This window comes from Bufo bufo, chromosome 7 (assembly GCF_905171765.1).
Source record: "Bufo bufo chromosome 7, aBufBuf1.1, whole genome shotgun sequence".
In the NCBI taxonomy this organism is placed as follows: domain Eukaryota; kingdom Metazoa; phylum Chordata; class Amphibia; order Anura; family Bufonidae; genus Bufo; species Bufo bufo.
Window position 1 is genome coordinate 51,572,692 of NC_053395.1, and position 21,752 is coordinate 51,594,443.

At 45.7% G+C, this 21,752-nt stretch overlaps 1 protein-coding gene across 1 annotated transcript in view; it reads right to left on the bottom strand.

Moving 5' to 3' along the window:
* XYLT1 (xylosyltransferase 1) overlaps window positions 1-21,752 on the bottom strand; it is a 324,653-nt gene that overhangs the window by 296,563 nt on the left and 6,338 nt on the right. The gene's annotated exons all lie outside the window — the stretch shown is intronic.

Genomic DNA, 21,752 nt, shown 5'->3' on the forward strand with positions numbered 1-21,752 from the left:
AGTTGAATGGGTCTGGATCCGTCTGCGGAATCCGCACAGATGTTGCCCGTGCATTGGGGACCGCAAATTGCTTTCCTCAATGCACAGAACGGCCGAGCGACTGCCGTGTGCATGAGCCCTAAGTTTGTACCACCTATGAGATTAGTAAATCTGCCCCTGTATGTTATATATCATTCTCACCACGAAGAATTACAAAAAGTATTCAAAAAAATCCAATCAGTGATTAAATTAATTAAAATAAACCTCCAAAAGGTGCAGTCTGTGGTTCTGAACTCCTCAGTCACTGTCCTGAGGACCACAAAGAAATGTCGAATATGCTTCCTGTCCGTCATCATCCTGCACAAAAATCAGACAGGAAAATGTTCTTTTAGCAACAGGTGACGTCAATGAATGCGGAGCGGCCTGGTATTTTGGGAAAGAGCAGTCGGATATGTATGGAATCTGAACGGAGCATCCAAGCATGCCACGACTCAAAGCCGAGGGGCTGATTTTGGATGTGGATTAGACATTTTAAACAGTAAGTAATTGTTTTGCATTTCAATTAGCGACTGCCTGCAGCATGAACTCAGATCCAGCTCTGAAATAGTAAACATTTCGGCAATTATCATGCGATTTCTTAACTTGTAAAACAAGCATTTTTTTTGCATTCCTCACAGGGAAACAAACAGAATGAGAATAAATGGAGAATGCTCTGTGGAAACCACTCAGCTGCACATCATCACACATATGGTGTAGTGGGAAGGTACTGGCCTGTAGAGATGGCCTTGCGGTTCGCGGTGAACTTTGCGCGTTCGCGATTCGCCGAACATGCAAACATATGGCGATGTCCGTCGGCGCCATATTCTTTTGCATTGCGCCGAACTTTGACCCATGACACACACATCAGGTGGGACAGGACAGCCAATTGAAACGTTTCAGCACATGGACACACCACCATCCTATAACAGAAAGAAACCGATCTGGCAGCCATTTTACATTCTGTGTTTTGCCAGTGTAGGGAGACGTTGCTGTGTGGAGCAGCGACAGACTGTTAGGGACACCAAACGCTAGCTAATAGGGCCACAAAAGTCCTTTTAAGGACTGGTATAGGTGTGCTATCGAGAGGTGTGATATACTGACGGGTGTGATATACTTGTAATATACTTTCTAACATAGAAAGTATATTATAGTGCATTTGTATTGTGCAGCAGTTGTGTGCCGTTCTGCTGTGATACCGTAGGTATATAGAGGGACAAGCGCTATTGGAACAACTATTTGCAACGGATGTGATATAACCGTTGCCCCCCCAAAAAACTGATTAAGGGGTTTGATATACCTGCTTCCACAAAATACTGATTAAGGGCTGCGATATACCTGCTTCCACAAAATACTGATTAAGGGGTGAGATATACCTGCTTCCACAAAGACTGATTGAGGGATGCGATATACCTGCTTCCACAAAATATTGATTAAGGAGTTTGATATACCTGTTTCCACAAAATACATATTGAGGGGTACGATATACCTGCTTCCACCAAATATTGATTAAGGGGTTCTATATACCTGCTTCCACAAAATACTGATTAAGGGGTACGATATACCTGCTTCCACAAAATACTGATTAAGGGGTTTGATATACCTGCTTCCACCAAATATTGATTGAGGCCTGCAATATACCTGCTTCCACAAAATACTGATTAAGGGGATTGATATACCTGCTTCCACCAAATATTTATTGAGGCCTGCGATACACCTGCTTCCACAAAATACTGATTAAAGGGTTTCTGTCATCAGAAATTACGTTATGTAGCTGACTGACATTAGCGATGGGCTAATGTCAGCAGTACATAACAGTGTGCTTTATAACTGCCTGCCTGCCGCCGTTCTCTTAAAATAACCACTTTTAAAATATGCTAATGAGCCTCTAGGTGCTATGAGGGCATTGCTTCAGCATCTAGAGGCTCGATCTACTCACCCTTTGGCACGCCCAGGTCCAGTTGATTGACTGGCGAGTTCTCCTCTTCGTCCAGTAAATCCCACGCCTGCGCCATCCCGTTTAGTATTCGGCGCAGGCGCAGTGAGTGAGGCCGGCAGCAGGAGCGCATCCTTCACTTACTGCCTGTACTCCCAGGGCCCATTTTTGAGAGCTTCCCTTTAAGACGCATAAAAATGGCCCCTAATTGAAATACATATTTTTTGTGGAAATTTTGATTCCCCCTCTGGTATGTCACTGTCAATGTTGTGGGACTATTTGTGCACTTCTAGTAAGTATTTGGTGGCTGCAAATATGACCTGAAGGTTTTTCAGGTTCGCCTGCCATTAAAGTCAATGGAGTCCGCCACGCACGCGCGGTTCGCGAATATTAGGCCACGAACGCGCGTTTGCGAATAGTCCCGGCCCGATGTTCGTCCATTACTACTGGCCTGTATCGGTGATTTCTTTCTTCCTGAGGCTGGGATATATTTCTGTATGAGATAAACTTCTTAGTAGGGATCGACCGATATTGATTTTTTAGGGCCGATACCGATAATTTGTGAACTTTCAGGCCGATAGCCGATAATTTATACCAATATTCTGGGAATTTTCATTAAAAAAAAAATTCCTACACAAATCTGCTGAAAATTAATATGTTTATTGTTAACGTGTATTTTATTTTTTTTGTAAATCTTTCTTTTTCATTTATACTTAATATTTGTATTTTTTATTTATTTTTTTATTAACTTTTAGCCCCTTTAGGGACTAAAACCCTTGTCCTATTCACCCTTATAGAGCTCCATCAGGGTGAATAGGATCTCGCACTGTCCCTGCTGCTCTGTGCTTTGTGCACACAGCAGCATGGAGCTGAACATGGCAGCCAGGACTTCAATAGCGTCCTGGCTGCCATGGTAACCGATCGGAGCCCCAGGATTACACAGCTGGGGCTCTGATCGGAGGAGCAGGGGAGAGAGGACCCTGTGGCCACTGCCACCAATGATTAATACTGGGGGGGGGGGCTTGGGTGGGGGGGGGCACACTGCGCCACCAACGTTTTTAATACTGGGATGGGGGTGGGGGGCGCACTGCGCCACCAATGATTGATACTGGGGGGCTTGGGGGGGCGCACTGCACCACCAATGAAGAGAAATCTCTCATTAAGACCTCCTGCACACGAACGTATTTTTTTGCGGTCCGCAAAAACGGGTCCCGTTTTTCCGTGATCCGTGACCTTTTTTTCGTCCGTGGGTCTTCCTTGATTTTTGGAGGATCCACGGACATGAAAAAAATGTCGTTTTGGTGTCCGCCTGGCCGTGCGGAGCCAAACGGATCCGTCCTGAATTACAATGCCAGTCAATGGGGACGGATCCGTTTGACGTTGACACAATATGGTGCAATTTCAAACGGATCCGTCCCCAATTGACTTTCAATGTAAAGTCAGGAGTTAATATACCATCGGATCAGAGTTTTCTCCAATCCGATGGTATATTTTAACTTGAAGCGTCCCCCTCACCATGGGAACGCCTCTATGTTAGAATATACCGTCGGATTTGAGTTACATCGTGAAACTCAAATCCGACAGTATATTCTCACACAGAGGCGTTCCCATGGTGATGGGGACGCTTCAGGTTAGAATATACTAAAATAACTGTGTACATGACTGCCCCCTGCTGCCTGGCAGGTGCTGCCAGGCAGCAGGGGGCAGCCCCCCCCCCCTGTAGTAAACACATTTGTGGCCAGTGCGGCCGCCCCCCCCCCCCCCTCCCCTGTAGTTAACTCATTGGTGGCCAGTGCGGCCGGCCCCCCCTCCCTCCCCTGTAGTTAACTCATTGGTGGCCAGTGCGGCCGGCCCCCCCCTCCCCTGTAGTTAACTCATTGGTGGCCAGTGCGGCCGGCCCCCCCCTCCCCTGTAGTTAACTCATTGGTGGCCAGTGGGGCCTGTCACTTACCAGTAGGAGGAGCTCCCGGCCAGACCTGTCACTTACCAGTAGGAGGAGCTCCCGACCAGACGCAGACCATCGCAGCTTGCAGGTAAGTATAATGGTTCTACAAATTGCTAAGTAACCATGGCAACCGGGACTGCAGTAGGGCTGTCGAATATAATCGATGCATCGATGCATCGCGATTCGACCCCCGGCGATTCTGCATCGATGCGGTTGCTTTAAATAATCGATGCATGTTGACAGGGCCGCTGATAGGTACAGCTGGCCCAGTTGTACCGGGCCCGGCCCCCCCCCCCCCCCCCGCTTTCTACGTTTTTTTTTTTTTTTTAATCGCCGCTCAGTACTACCTGCCTGCTTGCTGTGCCTGTAGGGACTATTTCCTCTGTTTCGGGCGCGGAAGAGTATCTCTTCTCTTCTCTCTCCCGCGCCCGCTCCTCTGCTCTGCTCAGTCCCGGAATCAAGTCCCGGCCAGCTTGTCGGCTGTTTTTTTTACCGCCGCTTCCGGGTAGGTCTTCTGCGGGACTGGGCGTTCCTATTTGATTGACAGGCTTCCGACCGTCGCATACTGTGCGTCACGAGTTGCCAAAAGAAGCCGAAGACCGTGCAACATCGACTGTGTCAGGTGGGGGTCAGCGTCTGTGTCAGGTGAGGTGGCCAGGTGGGGTCAGCGTCTGTGTCAGGTGGGGGTCAGCGTCTGTGTCAGGTGAGGTGGCCAGGTGGGGTCAGCGTCTGTGTCAGGTGGGGGTCAGCATCTGTGTCAGGTGGGGGTCAGCGTCTGTGTCAGGTGGGGGTCAGCGTCTGTGTCAGGTGGGGGTCAGCGTCTGTGTCAGGTGGGGCCCCCTGATCACCCCCCTGTCATTGATTACCCCCCTGTCATTGATCAACCCCCTGTAAAGCTCCATTCAGACGTCCGCATGATTTTTACGGATCCACTGATAGATGGATCGGATCCGCAAAACGCATCCGGACGTCTGAATGAAGCCTTACAGGGGCGTGATCAATGACTGTGGTGATCACCCCATATAGACTCCCTGATCACCCCCCTGTCATTGATTACCCCCCTGTCATTGATCAACCCCCTGTAAAGCTCCATTCAGACGTCCGCATGATTTTTACGGATCCACTGATAGATGGATCGGATCCGCAAAACGCATCCGGACGTCTGAATGAAGCCTTACAGGGGCGTGATCAATGACTGTGGTGATCAAAGCTGCATTGACGGATCCGTTCTTCCGATCTGCGCAGACCTTTAAATCTGTGAAAAAAATAAACACCGGATCCGTTTTTCCAGATGACACCGGAGAGACAGATCCGGTATTTCAATGCATTTGTCAGACGGATCCGCCTGACAAATGCATCCGTTTGCGTCCAGATTGCCGGAATCCTCTGAAAAACAAGGGGACTTGGGTAATAATCTTGATGCATCGTGATGCATCGCCGAATCGAATCGAATCGTGGACTTGATAATCGTAATCGCATCGAATCGTGAGACGAGTGAAGATGCGCAGCCCTAGACTGCAGTAGCGTTCTGGTTGCCATGGTTACCGATCGGAGCCCCAGCGATTAAACTGGGACTCCGATCGGTACACTCCGCTGCCACCAATGATAGGGGGGAGATTTTAATTAGGAGGGGGAGGGAGGGGAGAAGGCCCACTGGCCACCAACGAGTTAACTACAGGGGAGGGAGGGGGGGCCCACTGGCCACCAACGAGTTAACTACAGGGGAGGGAGGGGGGCCGGCCGCACTGGCCACCAATGAGTTAACTACAGGGGAGGGGGGGCCCACTGGCCACCAATGAGTTAACTACAGGGAAGGGGGGGCCCACTGGCCACCAATGAGTTAACTACAGGGGAGGGGGGGGGCCGGCCACACTGGCCACCAATGTGTTAACTACAGGGGGGGGGGGCTGCCCCCTGCTGCCTGGCAGCACCTTCCAGGCAGCAGGGGGCAGTCATGTACACAGTTCTGTTAGTATATTCTAACCTGAAGCGTCCCCATCACCATGGGAACGCCTCTGTGTTAGAATATACTGTCGGTTCTGAGTTTTCACGAAGTGAAAACTCAGCTTTGAAAAAGCTTTTATACAGACGGATCTTCGGATCCGTCTGTATAAAAACTAACCTACGGCCACGGATCACGGACACGGATGCCAATCTTGTGTGCATCCGTGTTCTTTCACGGACCCATTGACTTGAATGGGTCCGTGAACCGTTGGCCGTGAAAAAAATAGGACAGGTCATATTTTTTTCACGGCCAGGAAACACGGATCACGGATGCGGCTGCAAAACGGTGCATTTTCCGATTTTTCCACGGACCCATTGAAAGTCAACGGGTCCGCGAAAAAAAAGGGCAAACGGCACAACGGCCACGGGTGCACACAACGGTCGTGTGCAGGAGGCCTAATTCATATACAGGAGGCGGGAGCTGGCTGCAGAATCACATAGCCGGCTCCCGACCTCTATGAGCGGTAGCTGCGATCCGCGGCACCTAAGGGGTTAACTACCGCAGATCGCAGCTACCGCTCATAGAGGTGATTCTGCAGCCAGCTCCCGCCTCCTGTATATGAATTAATGAAAGACTTATCTTCATTGGTGGAGCGGTGGCCACAGCCCCTCCCCTCCTCTTATCTTCTCTCCTCTCATTGGCGGCAGCGGCAGCAGCATCACAGGGGGAGGAGACACTGCTTTCTTCTCGCCTGTGCTGCTGAGGGAACACAGAGAGCGCTGAGAGCAGCACGATCTGTGTTCCCAATACGTTATCGGTATATCGGCAAAATAGATGCCGATACCGATAACTGTCAAAATCCTCAATATCGGCCGATAATATCGGTAAAACCGATAATCGGTCGATCCCTACTTCTTAGTATATCAGTATAGATTCACTATAGGAGATCACTACTTGAAGGGGTTTTCCAGGCTCCTGATATTGATAATCTAGCCTCATGATAGGTCATTAATATCTAATTGTTGAGGGTCTGACACCCTGCACTTCCACCAATCAGCTGTTCCCTGAAGCCTCCGGGACTAGAACTAGCTCTTGAGTGGAGCAAGAAGAACAGCTCTGTTCAAAATGTAGTGGCCGTGCTGCGTTACTGCAGCTTAGCTCCTATTCATTTCAATGAGAGATGAGTTGCAGTAACCCAGCACAGCCACTACACTTTGAATGGAACTGTGTTTGCAACAGGGTCAGCCAGTTTTTTTTATAGGTACAAAACTGCTGACAGATGCCCTTTAAATACATCTATATTTTAATATTAATGACCCATCCTCAGCAGCCAATCACAGCACAGGTTTCATTTTACTACAGCGGTTCTCAATCTGCCTCTCTCTGCATGTTATAAGGTTAAATAAGGTTTTTTAGGATTCAGAGTTCAAATGTAACTGTAGCTGCTGAGGCACTGCTTCTCACTCTGCCTCTTATCTCCCCTGCATGTGCTGGTGAAAAGACAAACTGTTTGTTGCCCATGACAACCAATCACAGCACAGCTACAGTGCTTTTTACAATACTGTAGGCCTACTGTATGTTCTACAGTTCTAGGTGTTCCAAAACTACAACTCGTATCACGCCCTGATGGATGCATTCTGTTCGGGCATGATATTAGTTGTAGTTTTGCAACAGCTAAAGACCTACACGTTGGTAAAGATAGTTCTATAATATTGTGGTAAAAAAAAAAGACCTGTGTTGTGATTGGTTGCCATGGGCAAAAATATGATCCTCATGATAGGTAATTTCTATCTGATTGGTGAGGTGACACCTTGCACCCACACAATCAACTGTTCCTTCCAGCCTCCGGGACTAGAACTAGCTCTTGAATGGAGCAGGAAGAACAGCGCCGTTCAAAGTGTAGTGGCCGTGCTTTGTTACTGCAGCTTAGCTCCTACCGTTCAACTTTGAAACAGGTCAGCCAGTTTCATAGGTAAAAAAACTGCTGACAGATGCCCTTTAAAGACATCTATACGTAGTTCGCTGAAACAGAAGAGTGGATCTAAGGGCTCATGCACACCAACATATTATTTTGGTCCACATCCAATCCGCATTTTTTGTGGGTCGGATGCGGACCCATTCACTTCAGTGGGGCTGCAAAAGATGTGGTGTGCTGTCCGCATCCGTCCGTCCAGCGGCATCCGCGAAAATATAGAGCAAGGTGGGCGCATTTTCACCTTATATTTAGTCTCTTTCAATAAGAGATTCCTTTTGTTCACAGCAAGAAATAATTCCAAGTATAAATGAAACAAATAGCAGGTAATGAGGGCATTTTGCACTGTAAACCCTGCCATCTGCAATATTTCATGACAAGTAAATGGAATTTGTATATGCCTTTTCTGGAACAGCTGGCTCTCAGGCTGAAACAAGCAAATGAATAGGTATTCATCTCAAAAACAGAACATCTGCAGTACGCTCTCACCGCAAATACAAAGCAAACTGTCCGCGCCACAATGCTCTCAATTAATTAGGATCCGTTTTGTGAACGACTGGTCCTTGTTGAAATGAGTGTAAGATGCCTTGTTACGGTGTCGATATGTGACGGGGGTCACTTACTGAGAAGATGACTAATCCTGTAAGGTTAAGAAGAGGAAGCGGGATGGCGCTAATATTCTGCAGTGACACGTAGAGCTATGGACACATGTTATCTACGGTCAGGAGGACAAGAGAAAAACCTCACCTGCATGCATGGCGCAGGGAAAAATCTGCAGCGTTAATCGACTTGGGATGCACATTTTAAAGAGCACAGACCAGCAGGATCAACCCTATTAAATCAGACACACTGGCTGGTAGGGTTCTTTATAATTCCAAGCACAGCATCCGCAGTTGCCATTGCAGGACGCCAAGGATCTTGAGAAACATGTTGGAGGGCAGTGAATGATACTCAGTGAGCTAGGCTACATTCACACAAACGTATTTTGTTTCCGTGCCCGCTCCGATTTTTTTGCAGATTGGATGAGGACCCATTTATTTGAATGGGTCCGCAAAAAATGCTATCCGCATCGGTATGTCCGTTCCGTAGCCCCGCTAAAAAACCATTAGCACATGTTCTATTCTTGTACGTTTTGCGGAGAATGATAGGCATTGTTAAAATGGATCCGCAAATAAAAAATGGATGCCATACGGACCGCAAAACACATACGGTTGTGTGAATCTAGCCTTAATCAATTGGAGACAAGCGAGCAGAGCACATAAGTATGAATCTTTTGTTTACAGAGGGGGAACTTGGAAAAAAATCATTATTCCTGGAGAACCACTTTAAATGTTATGTACACCTTTGAAGGCAATTTTTTTATGATTGCATTTTACTCAATTTTTGGCAAAAAATCGTATTTTCAATTGACCTTTATTAAAAATATTGTTTTTCTAACAGTTTTTCTAACTGTGTGAATGGTACTTTCACTTTGTGCCAGCCATCTAATAACCCTTATCTCTAACCTATAAGAGGTCCTAAACACTTATTAAGCCACATTCTTATCAGTAAGATAAGGACTGAGCTATAATGAGTGTTTACAATGTCAGAGAGCAGAGATAAGGAGCCCATCAGCTCTCCAACTGATGGAAAAGACAGCATCTCAGCTCTGTACAGAAAAAAGGATTCCATATTTTTAATAAAGACCAATTGAAAATGGAATAATAAAAAAAAAATATGGAATAATTTTAAAAAAAATTGCCCCAAAGGTGCACATCAGAGGTCGCCATAACGCCTGTACAAGCGTCTATGATGCTTGTTTAGGTGAATTTACTCCCTGGAAAAAGTCTAAGGTGTACCAAAACGCCTTAGACTTTTCTCCCAAATTCATCAGCGCAGTGAGCGCTGTGAACGGCACAGGCAGCGCAGCGATGCTTCCTGTGCGGGAAATGACCAATAACAAAGCTCATTACAGCAAGGAGCTTTGTTATTAGTTTGGTATACAGGTCAAGTCAGGCAGCGGAAGCCGACGAGAGCTGCAAGGAGGAGGGGCCGGCTCCCGGGGGTGGCTCTAGTAAGGAGAGCAGGGCGCTCTTCCCAAGGACCCCGGGAAACATGACAGGGCCGCTAGAGAGCTAAGGAGCCGTGGACTCGTGTGACTGATCAGAGAGAAGAGCTGCCCCTGGGCCTGTGACCCCCCACCCGGGCCGTGTTGTGGCAGTGAAAAGCCTGGCCTGTCAGTCTTCAAGTAAGTGATTCCCCCCTCCTCCAATCATGGTTCCGTCCAGTCTCCCAGTTCTCTGCTTCCCCCTGCTCCTGTCACCCCACTAGTAACCCTGCTCCCCCCTCTTCCTGTCACCCCACTAGTAACCCTGCTCCCCCCTCCACCTGTCACTCCACTAGTGACCCTGCTCACCCTCCTCCTGTCACCCCACTAGTGACCCTGCTCCCCCTCCTCCTGTCACCCCACTAGAAACCCTGCTCCCCTCCATCAGTGACCCTGTTCCCCCCTCCTTCTGTCACTCCACTAGTAACCCCGCTCCCAACCGCCAGTGACCCTGCTCCCCCCTCCTCCCGTCACCCCAATGGTGACCCTGCTCCCCCCTCCTCCTGTCATCCCACAAGGAAGAAGCTGAACAGATTCTGCCGACTATGATGGGATCAGTTTCCGTTCGGGATCCTGTCTTTTTTCCAGACAAAAAAGTGCTGCATATAAGGCTTTTTTGTCTGGTCTTTCAACAGAATCTGCAACAGAGGCTCCAAACGCAGCCTCCAACACACATGTGACCGAGTGCAGTCCTATGTATAATGTATTTCAATTACCGTAACTTTCGTACTCCTCCTCGGGTAAAAATACTCCTCAAAAATGGTCAGAGCAGTATTTTTACTCTTCTGGAAAAAACGTAGTGCAACCTCTGGTGTACATAGCCTTCAAGATGTGTAAAAAAAAAAAAATAAAGACTAAAAAAGGCTGCAAACATGATAGTGAACTGATTATTTCCTCAGCAGTCTATATACACAGTAGACATTTCTGCCTGTCAGCAATCTTTTGCCAGAAGACATTAGGCACTTAGTTCATTTACACAAGCTAAACAGGAAAAAAAAAGAAAAAATTTATTTGATGCCGCAACGTACAATAAAGCAATGAACATTTCTGGCGCAGTGTAAACTCTCACTTAGCATTCTGGAACCTCCATTCATTATCAATTTGGAAATTGCTTGGGTGGTGAGAAGTTATGGAGGTTTTGCTTCTCCGTTTCCATCATTGCCAAACGCACTTTAAAAAAAAAAGAAAACCGATATTTCCCCTTTCCTATTGCAAAGCTCCAGTATTTGAAAAATGCATTCCCGCAGACGTTTCGTTAATACAAAACCAATTAGCGACTCCTAACTAGAACCAGAGTCGAATATATCTGGCAGCAGCAAATCCATGTTTTCATAAGCGCTAAGAAGACAGGAGTAGAGAGTTACATCTCAATGAGCAGACATATTAACAAATGCGCTGGCATTTGTGCGCTGACTTTTAACGGCGGATGCTAAAAAGCCGATGGTACTCCGTGACATATGACATTAATAAAAAAAAATAATAATAAAAAAAAAAAAAAAAGAAGTCGCCTTTCCCGGGCTCCCATATTTCCTTTCTCAGAAGGCAACAGATGGGGTCTCTCCATGTGCGACAGATAGGTGCGCATCTCCGGCTTTGCATCTAACGCTTACGTTCACCTCATTGACTCCCACCCTGAGGCGCCCGAAGACAATGCATTCAAACAAGATGGTGCAAAACGGCTGTCAGAGCGATTATCCAACAGCCCTCCTTTCACACCTTTCCTTCTCTCTTCCCACATGTGGGAAAGCGTTTCATGGATGGTTATTTTTAACATGAATTTGCTTGAAAAGTGTCCTTTTTTCCCCCAATAGATAATAAACCGAAGGCGGTGTGAAATGCGTTAAAATAAAAAAGGTTATTTCGAATTGATTTACAAAAAATAATAATAATCTTTATTTATACAGCCCCACCATATTCCGCGGCGCTTTACAATCCAGAGGGTTCAAACAAAACAAAAGACCGAGTTACCGGCTTACGGTACTTTCACACTAGCGTTAAAAGAATCCGGAAATCAGTTCCGTTGCCGGAACAGCCTGCAGGATCCGGAAATCCGTATGCAAACGGATATCATTTGTTTCCGGATCCGGATCCTGATCCGTCTGACAAATGCATTGCAATACCGGATCCGTCTCTCCGGTGCCATCCGGAAAAACGGATCCGGTATTTATCTTTTTCATAGATTTAAAGGTCTGCGCATTCCGGATCCGTTTTTCCGGAACACTTGGTACCGGATCCGGCATGAATACATTTCAATGGAAATTAATGCCGAATCCGGCAATCCGGCAAGTGTTCCGGAATTTTGGCCGGAGAAAATACCGCAGCATGCTGCGATATTTTCTCCAGCCAAATACTGTAAAAGGGACTGAACTGAAGACATCCTGATGCATACTGAACGGATTGCTCTCCATTCAGAATGCATTGGGACAAAACTGAAGCGGGTTTTTTTTTTACGGTATTGAGCCCCTAGGACGGAACTTCAATACCGGAAAACTTTAACGCTAGTGTGAAAGTAGCCTAATATAGAACTGAGACTCTAGGAGTGACGGCCCTGCTTGCAAGAGCTTACACTCTATGAGGAAGTGGGGGTGACTATAGTCTACCGATCCAGGAAAAACCGTCTGCACGTGGGACCAGGACATGTCTGGTTTACTAAATGCTAGCTAACGTCTTTCTTTAAACTCTGCCTTGTACAGTCCCTCTGTGACTCCTACTGGAAATGTCCTAAAAATACATTAGCTACAGTCACCAAACAGGGGTCTCTCTACACACCCGGACACGGTCCAGGCAGTGGTGTCAGGTAGGAGACCGCTGCATGGGAAGAAGCGATCGCTAATGCCATCACTCTTCCCCATAACGAGTTGTTGTTTCCCAGCAGCGGATCGTCATTACACAGCACGATCTGCCACCGGGAAACGAGGATTTTTTTGTTCGCACAAACTATCCAATTATCCAATGAAAAAGCATTTTGTTCATCGGCAGTAGATTTACACCGCCAGATCATCGCTAATGAGCATTACTATGAAGGCGATGATCTGTGCGATTCTCAGCCCGTGTAAAGACCCCTTCATTTACAGGGCAGGTGAGATGACGTTGACAACTGCTTGACCCTGTCAATCAAAGTGCATAGGGAGCGGCAGTTGCAGAGAGAGCAGAGCCTCTAGGTGTAATGACCACGCCCCCGTTGCTCCTACCGGCTCATTTGCATCTATTAAAACGTCATATTTCTCAGCAATGCGGGCACATAGGAACATGGGACCAACACAGATGCCTTCAGCTGCCAAGCGCACATGTAACCGGTCAGCCATTGTCATAGGTGCAGAACTGCTGACAGATGCCCTTTAACCAGACACGTCAGGAGAGCTGACTGCTCCTCTTTCAAGAGAGGAAATACCGAGCAGTGTACAGAGTTGTCTTTATATTGTGGGCCACATTCAGATTATTAATTGACGACACAAGGGAAACAACTTTCCAACTGTGGCAAGATATCTACGTACGAATGCGATGAAACACGATAGAAACAATGGTCTGCCGTGTTATGGCAACCTACAAGCTAAAATGCGTCAGTAAAGCTTTTAAATGGACAGCTTTCTACAGTTGCTAACAAGCCCGCAAACAATTGCCATCTAAAAGGTCAAGGTGGTTGTACATCTGCAGAAAAGAGGAAATCTATAAATGGATACTAGGAAAAGGTATTTTTTATTACAAAGAAAAAGGGATCAGTCAATGAAATCACTTTACATTTTGCATAATAATGTATCCACTAGGGGGCTCTGTTGTGCACATCTGCATAAATACAGTAGTACAGGGGTTGTCTGCTAATGACAATTCCTTTTCTATTTCCCCTAAAGTAGGCCGATCACAGAGTTTACTCTCATTTATAGAGGAGCCCAGCAGTAAGTATTCAGCTCCGCAACAGCGCCACATTTTTAGGCTACTTTCACACTTGCCGCAGAGGATTCCGGCAGGCAATTCCTTTGCCGGGAACTGCCTGCCGGATCCAGAAATCTGGACGCAAACGGATGCATTTGTGAGACGGATCCGGATGCGGATCCTTCTGACAAATGCATTGCAATACCGGATCCATCTTTCCGGTTGTCATCCGGAAAAACGGATCCGGTATTTATTTTTTTCACATTTTTAAAGGTCTGCGCATGCGCAGATCGGGAAACCGGATCCGGTTTTCCAGAACAATGAGTACTGGATCCGGCATTAATACATTTCAATGGCAAGTGTTCAGGATTTTTGGCCGGAGAGAAATTTTCTGTGGACAAAAAACGTAAGAGGGACTGAACTGATGCATCCTGAACGGATTGCTCTTCATTCAGAATGCATTAGGATAAAACTGATCAGTTTTTTCGCAGTATTGAGCCCCTAGGACGGAACGCAATACCGGAAAAGAAAAACGCTAGTAGCTCATTCTAGTTTTAAAGCTGGTAACCAGCAAGCTGTCTCTATATTAAAGGGGGGGTCTGACTCTTGACATCCCCCACCAATCAGCTGTTTGAAGAGACTGTGGCTCTCCAATGAGGCCTATTCCTAGGCCAGTGATGTCGCATTCATTAGTCACGTGGCCTAGGCGCAGCTTAGTCCCATTCAAATGAATGGGGTTGAGCTGCAATACCATGCATAGCCACTATCGAACGGGCGGCGCTGTGCTTAGTAAGCAGTGAAGAGGCCACAATGTCAATGAGAGCTCCAGTAAGCGCTGGCGCTTCCTCAAACAGCTGATCGGCTGGGCGTAAGGCTGGTAACCAGCAGGTTATCTCTATGTTAACTTTACCCCATGTCTAATCATAGACTCAGATTTAAAAATGTCCTTTAAATTTTTCTCCTGTCGTGAACACCAAAGACGAGCGTGCAGATGTTCACACTTCTCACGGCGGCCTGTAGACAAGCTCAAAATACCGCCGTAGCGTAAAGAGTAATAGGGATAGGGATAGGCTTCAAAGACAGAAGTCACAATGGACTTTGAGTGGGAGCAGAACTTAAAGGCAATGTGTCATCAGAAAATGACTACTGTTTGGATCAAGTTTTTATGCTAAATATTTTTTTTAGAATTTAAGGTTATTTTTTATTTTTTATTTATTTATTTAATTTTCCATGTCCCAAAAATTTTAAATCCTGCAGTTTTCGCACTGGCCACTAGACGTAAAATATATCAAGACATCCTGTTCTTGGACAACAGCCACATGGACCATAGACACAATGGTCAGGAGAGAACCTCAGTGACTTCTATGGGAGAGTTTTCTGGGCATGTTCTGTGCCCTGTGCAGAGGTCAGGAGGGGGCAGTTAAGCTGTGATATCAGCTACTGTGAATGGTGGATCATGTGTTAGCTATATACAGAGGTGATATCTGTCATTGTAATTCTACCTGTGATGATAATTAGATGGATACCGAAAGGTTACCTGTACAGAACAGGAAGTCTCGACATATTATTAAAGGCATTCTCCGTTTTTTGCTATAGTGATGACCTATCCTCAGAATAGGTCATCAATATCAGATCGGTGGGGCCCAACTGCCGGCGGCCCCACAGATCAGCAGTTTGAAGAGAACGCAGCGCTCGTACAAGAGCTGTGTTCTCCTCACTGTTCACCTGCTCACCGCGACATTGCAGTGGTGAGCAGTGGAATTACAACGACGCCATCCCATTCACTTCAAGTGAATAGGAGGGAGCGGTCACCTTGAAGTGAATGGGAGGGAGGCACTGTAGTTCTGATCGAAGCGGACAGGTCCGTTTTACTGCATAGGGAACGCTGTAAAAACAAAATCCATAAAATGATGGCGGAACTGAATTTTTTTCCAATTTGGAATTTTTTTCAAGCTTCCCACTGCATCACATGCAATATTAAATGGCGCCATTAGATAGTGAAACTTCTCCCACAAAAAAACAAGCCCTCATTTGGCCATGTGCACTGAAAAAAAAACGTTATGGCACTGGGAGGGCAAGTTGTAAAAAACGAAAACACAAAAACGGAAAATCCCAGGGTCTTAAAAAGGTTAAAACAGACAACCCCTGTAAACCCTTTAAAATAGGTAAATTCAATCATATAGTAATATCTATATATGCTTCATTAACATTAAATTTAAGATCACATACATATCCCCACAAATTGCTTTTGTAAGCCCTGCCCCTATTCAATCAGGAGTGCCCCCTAGTGGCCAGCACCACCCCTTTTACTACAAATGTACATAAATGCAGTCCCATGTTCGGCACTGTTAAAAAATCTGCTATCATTTATAGAAATTATAATTCTTTGTCCCTTGTCATGGACCATGACAGGGCGATTTCCGTGTTTTTGCGTTCCGCTGGCGACATCAGATTCCTGCTTTGTTGGGACAGAAATCCTCCGTCTTCTACAATCACAACAAACACTTGATTATACTTTACTAATTGCCTGAAATTGTCAGATCTGATATTTAAATAATACAACTGTTAAATAGATTCATTCTTACGACTCCAGTAACAAAAACATTCATGTCAGGCAGCCCATAATAAATGAACGCCAGCTCAACCCCATTAGCAGATCGTTAGAAGCAGCTCAGTGTTTTTTCACATTCCGCTTTTTGTGCTGCTGTAAGATATCACACGCGCGGCCATATTACTGCTCTGTGTTGTACAGAGCCCTGATGAGGCTGCCCTTGAGGTCTATGACGCCTCCACTTCGCCCCATATGCCTCCAATTTTATGGAGATTTTTTCCCCAAAAAAACAACAAAAAAGCACGCCATGTTCCATCAGATTTCCTATATAGGGAAGTATTCTCCCCTTGTATCCTCAGCGCATGGAGTGGATAAAAATAAATAATTTAAAAATAAATAAAAAATAAGCGGATATTTTTTTTATTTAAATCGTTTTTTATTTAAATCTGATTTTTTTTAATATAAAATGCTTTTTAAGGAAAATATATTACCATCCAAAGGTTATTCCATCATGAAATAAAGATTAGTTTTTTTAATTATGTAGAATAAGGCTGTATATGTTAAATTTTTTCGGTAAATAAATTCCATTAATCCATTCACAATGTCGTGCTCTTCCAGAGGTTTTTGTAAGATTATTGGGCAGTTTCTTTGCCTACAAGATATTATCACAGATGCTTGGTTTACTTTTGCAGTTCTCAAAACTGAATTTGACTCAGCAGAGATCACATGCCTCTTCTTCACAGCAAAAATGTTATAACATGAACAGAGTTGAGAAAAATACCTTAATCCTAACTTCTACAAACCTATGAATACAGAATCAACCTAATCAAACTAATATGAAAGGTTGTTATTCTAAAAATCTTCATCTACTTGCATATTTTAAGTTATACCAGCAAAAATTAGTCTCTATGTAGAAAACTATGATTTAAATCAAGCCTTACTGACTAGTGATTTAAATTGTGATTTAAATCAGTTTGATTTAAATCAAATCCACCCTGCCTGCATGCATTGCCCTATAAGTTCGGGGCATGCCGCTCTGATATGTGCATGAAGTCGTACAGTAATAAGACTCAGATGATCCCGCTGACTTGCATTGGGGTCCTTTAGGGAAAAAAACAGCACTGTCAAATTTAGCGGAATTTGCAACTGAGGCTCCTACACAGACGTCAACATAACCCAAGCTGTCTCATGGGAAAATAGAGATCAGACGTCCCCGGTATACAATGAAGGAGATTTATCAAAACTGCTGTAAGGGAAAGCAGAGCAGCTGCCTAAATTAACCAATCAGAACGCACCTTTCTTTAAAAAATGAGAGCTGAAAGCTGATTGGGCGATATGGGCGACTGATCCACTTTATCTTTGCACCAGTTTTGCTAAATCCCCCAAAGAATATGCAAAATATTAAAGAAATTGTCCAGGATTAGTTTTTTTTAAATGCTTACCCCTCCCCCCCTCCCGGTGGGACCTGTGAAGAGAGTTAGGCTACGTTCACATCTCCTTTAGGCCTGTTTCACACTTGCGTTGTTAATTCCGGTATTGAGGTCCGGCAGAGGAGCTCAATACCGGAATTAAACAGATCTGTTTTGATTTTGCACATCAGGAGGCACCCGTTCCATTAGGATGCGGTTGTGTAAAATTAAAATGGAAAAAAACGGATCCGTCACTAAATACATTGAAAGTCAATGGGTTACGAATCAATTTTTTTAGGCTCCTAAAAAAACACATCCGTCATCATTGACTTACATTGTTTTCAGTGCCGGATCTGTTTTTTTCCGTTTTTATGACCGGACACATGCAGTGGTTTTGTGTCCGGTCACAAAACGGAATGCTGATGGAACGGATCTCTTTCCATTGTACACAAGGGTCAGTCGTTGACGGAAGGTATGTGTCACCGAGGTTCCTGGCCTCGGTGAAGTAAGAGACGGTATTTTCAGGTGTCAGCGGCAGCTAATGCTGATTGACACTTTTCTATTTTAGTATGGCTGTATAGCTGATCCGGGACGCCTCTTACTGGGAGTAGTCAAAGTGATGGGTGGGTGACTACTCTCCACATTCCAGGCCGGGTCTTGACTGGCCTATAAAAAACCCAGCCAGCAGTGTCAGCTGGGAGTGATTACCTTTCTCTGACAGAGGAGCTCTGGCAATCGCTGGTGTGGGAACTGATCCTTGTGCTGGGCTGAAAAGCTGAGACCTGTGTATTGGGAGAGCAGGCCACCTAAGGCTCCATTCACACGTCCGTGGTGTGTTGCGGACCCACAAATTGCGGATCCGCAACACACCCGCCTGGCACTCTTATAGAAATGCCTATTCTTGTCCGCAAGCTGCGGACAAAAATAGGACATGTTCTATCTTTTGCGGAGCTGCGGACCTGAAGATCGGGGCCGCGCACCGCCAATGCGGATGATGACAGCACACTGTGTGTTGTCCTCATCCATTCCGTCCCCATAGAAAATGAATGGGTCCGCACCCGTTCCGCAAAATTGCGGAACGGATGCGGACCCATTTGCAGACGTGTGAATGGAGCCTAAAGCCTGCAATTTGACTGCTGGAGGCAGAACCGCCGACAAGGTGACTTTTTTTTGTTATGCACAAACTTTCTACTTGGTGTGAACAATCACCAACCTTGCAAAGAGTGTTTTTGTTTGACCTTATGTGTGAATAAACACGGACATTTGAATTACTGCACCCGCTTATCCCAACTACCAGAGCGAACCCCCACACCATTCAGAATGCATGAGGACTAAACGGAAACGTTTTTTACGGTATTGAGATCCTATGCCGGATCTCAATACCGGAAAACAACAACGCAAGTGTGAAAGTAGTCTTAGAGATGATCCTGCAGAATGCCGGCTGTCGGCAGTAGTATTTGTCATTTATTTTCACCGCTGGATCCCACTGTAATCAATAGGGATCTGTAGAATCTGTCAATGCCGGATCTGGTGAACGCCAGCAGGCCGTTCCAGCAGAGAAACGTTCACCGGAGATGAACGTAGCCTTATACTCACCCGCTCCCGGACACTTACCACTGTCTTCACCAGACCTCTGGTTCCCACATGTAAACTTCTTGCATGGATGGGATCACATGCGCTGCTGCAGCCAATAACTGGCCTCGGTGATGACATCTTCTCAAGTGACACATCACTGCTGGGTCACATGACACTTTGGACACGTCACCGCTGAAGACAGTTATTGGCTGCAGCAGTGCACATGACCTCAGCCCGGAGCCCAAACTGAGCAGCAGGGAGCAAGTAAGTGGAGTTCTTCTCACGGGATATTACAAATAATAATCCTGGACAACCCCTTTAAGGGAGATTTAGTATAACTGGTGCAAAGGAAAAGTGGTGCACTTGCTCACAGGAGTCAATCAGATTGCTTCATTCATCCTAGAAATCTAGGACCTGATTGGCTGCCATGGCTAAATGCTCAACTTTTCCACTGCGCAAGTTCTGCTAAATCCCCCACATAAAGGCAGTCATTATCCTTTCAGTGGTTGAATATTCACACAGGAGCCATGCTTTTTATGAGGACTGTATGCGTGAGTCATTCTGACTTCGGTGAATAGTAGATGCCTTGTTAGGCTGGCAGAAAATCTTGGAAACTTACAGTATATGAAATCTGAAAGGTTCCCTTCGCTCTGTCGTTCCAATAATGTATGGTATTTCAATGGTAGCGCAGGCTTAGGCCTCATGCATGTATTTTGCGGCCTGCAAAAAATGGATCCGCAAAAAATACGGATGACATCCGTGTGCATTCCGTATTTTGTGGAACGGAACGGCTGGCCCCTAATAGAACAGTACCATCCTTGTCCGTAATGTGGACAATAATAGGACATGTTCTATTTTTTTGCGGAACGGAAATACGGACATATGGAAACGGAATGCCCATGGAGCACCTTCCAATTTTTTTTTGTGGACCCATTGAAATGAATGGTTCTGTATACGGTCCGGAAAAAAAAAACGGAATGAAAATACGTTCATGTGCGTGAGGCTTTAAAGGGGGTTTCCAGGCTTTCAAAAATGTGCACGCATAGGGTGGACTGCAGCAGCTCACGGGCCGTGCTCCAGCTTCAAGTCACTTCTGCAGAAGCATACCGGTAGTCCAGCAAAAGATAAAAGGCTTCAGCCGACCTTTATTACATAAATCTAGATGCCACAAGGTAGGGTCACACGCTTGACGTGTCAGGCACTTCATTGACAAGGGGAATGGTGACACCCAGCGGTCAATGTATTCATACATTTCCAGGAGGAATGACAGAGGAACAGCAAAATTCAAAGTCTAAGATGAGACTCCCCAGAATTGTTCTCTCATGGGTGATACTAGTATTTATTAAGGCCTCGTTCACACCTGAGCGTTTTACAGCGCGTTCCTACGCGCTGTAAAACGCTCAACAGGCGAAAACCCATGTTTCCCTATGGGCATGGTTCTCACCTGCGCGTTTTACAGCGCGTACGGACGCGCTGTAAAACGCCCTACGCCCAAAGAAGTACAGGAGCTTCTTTGGGGCGTATTGTCCCATAGACTTCAACGGGAACGTGGCAAAATTTATCCTCGTGTGCACGTGGGTTATCGTACATGGCCCAGAACTGTCCTCTTTGCTGTCGGTTCGCAATCACAGCATGGACCCAGAACCGTCGCCTGCTCAGTCTCCTTCTCCTCAAACGCATTATATGCACGGCTGCAACTATTGCTGCAGTTCGTCGTCGTTTGCAGAGATCCATGGTTTAACAGACTGCAACCAACACACTCTCCTCAGATGTGAGGAGAGAGGAGTCCGTCATAAGTCAGCTACTATCTCCCCAAATTTAATGGGGAGAGGGGACGTGTCAGCCCTCTGACAGTGGTTTATCTCACAGCGGAACAGAGAATCAGGCTCTCTGAAATCCACCACGATCAACGCTTCTTACCCCAGATGTCCCCTGTACATATCGGAATATTTTACATATGGCCAGGTTTAGTACTAGCTTTACTGACTACATCGATAAGAATGACAGAGGTCGATAGATAGATAGAGAGATAGATAGATAATACACAGACAGAAGAGATAGATAGATATAGATAATAGAAAGATAGATGATATCTAGATATTGGATATAAAAAGAAAAAATCTGCGGCACTTCCAATAAGTAGAACAATGTGTAGTCCTATATTCACCTGTGCGACGTTCCAGTCCAGACTGGTGAATAAAGGACTACACATTGTTCTACTTATTGGAAGTGCCGCATATTATTTCTTTTTATTGATGGTTTGGTCACATCTTGACTGCTGGCACTCATTTTTCTTATTGTTGCTTGTGCAACTTCTTTTGCTAGATAATGGATGGATAGATAGATAGATAGATAGATAGATAGATAGATAGATAGATAGATAGATAGATAGATAGATAGATAGATAGATAGATAGATAGATAGTTAGAGAGATAGATAGATAGATAG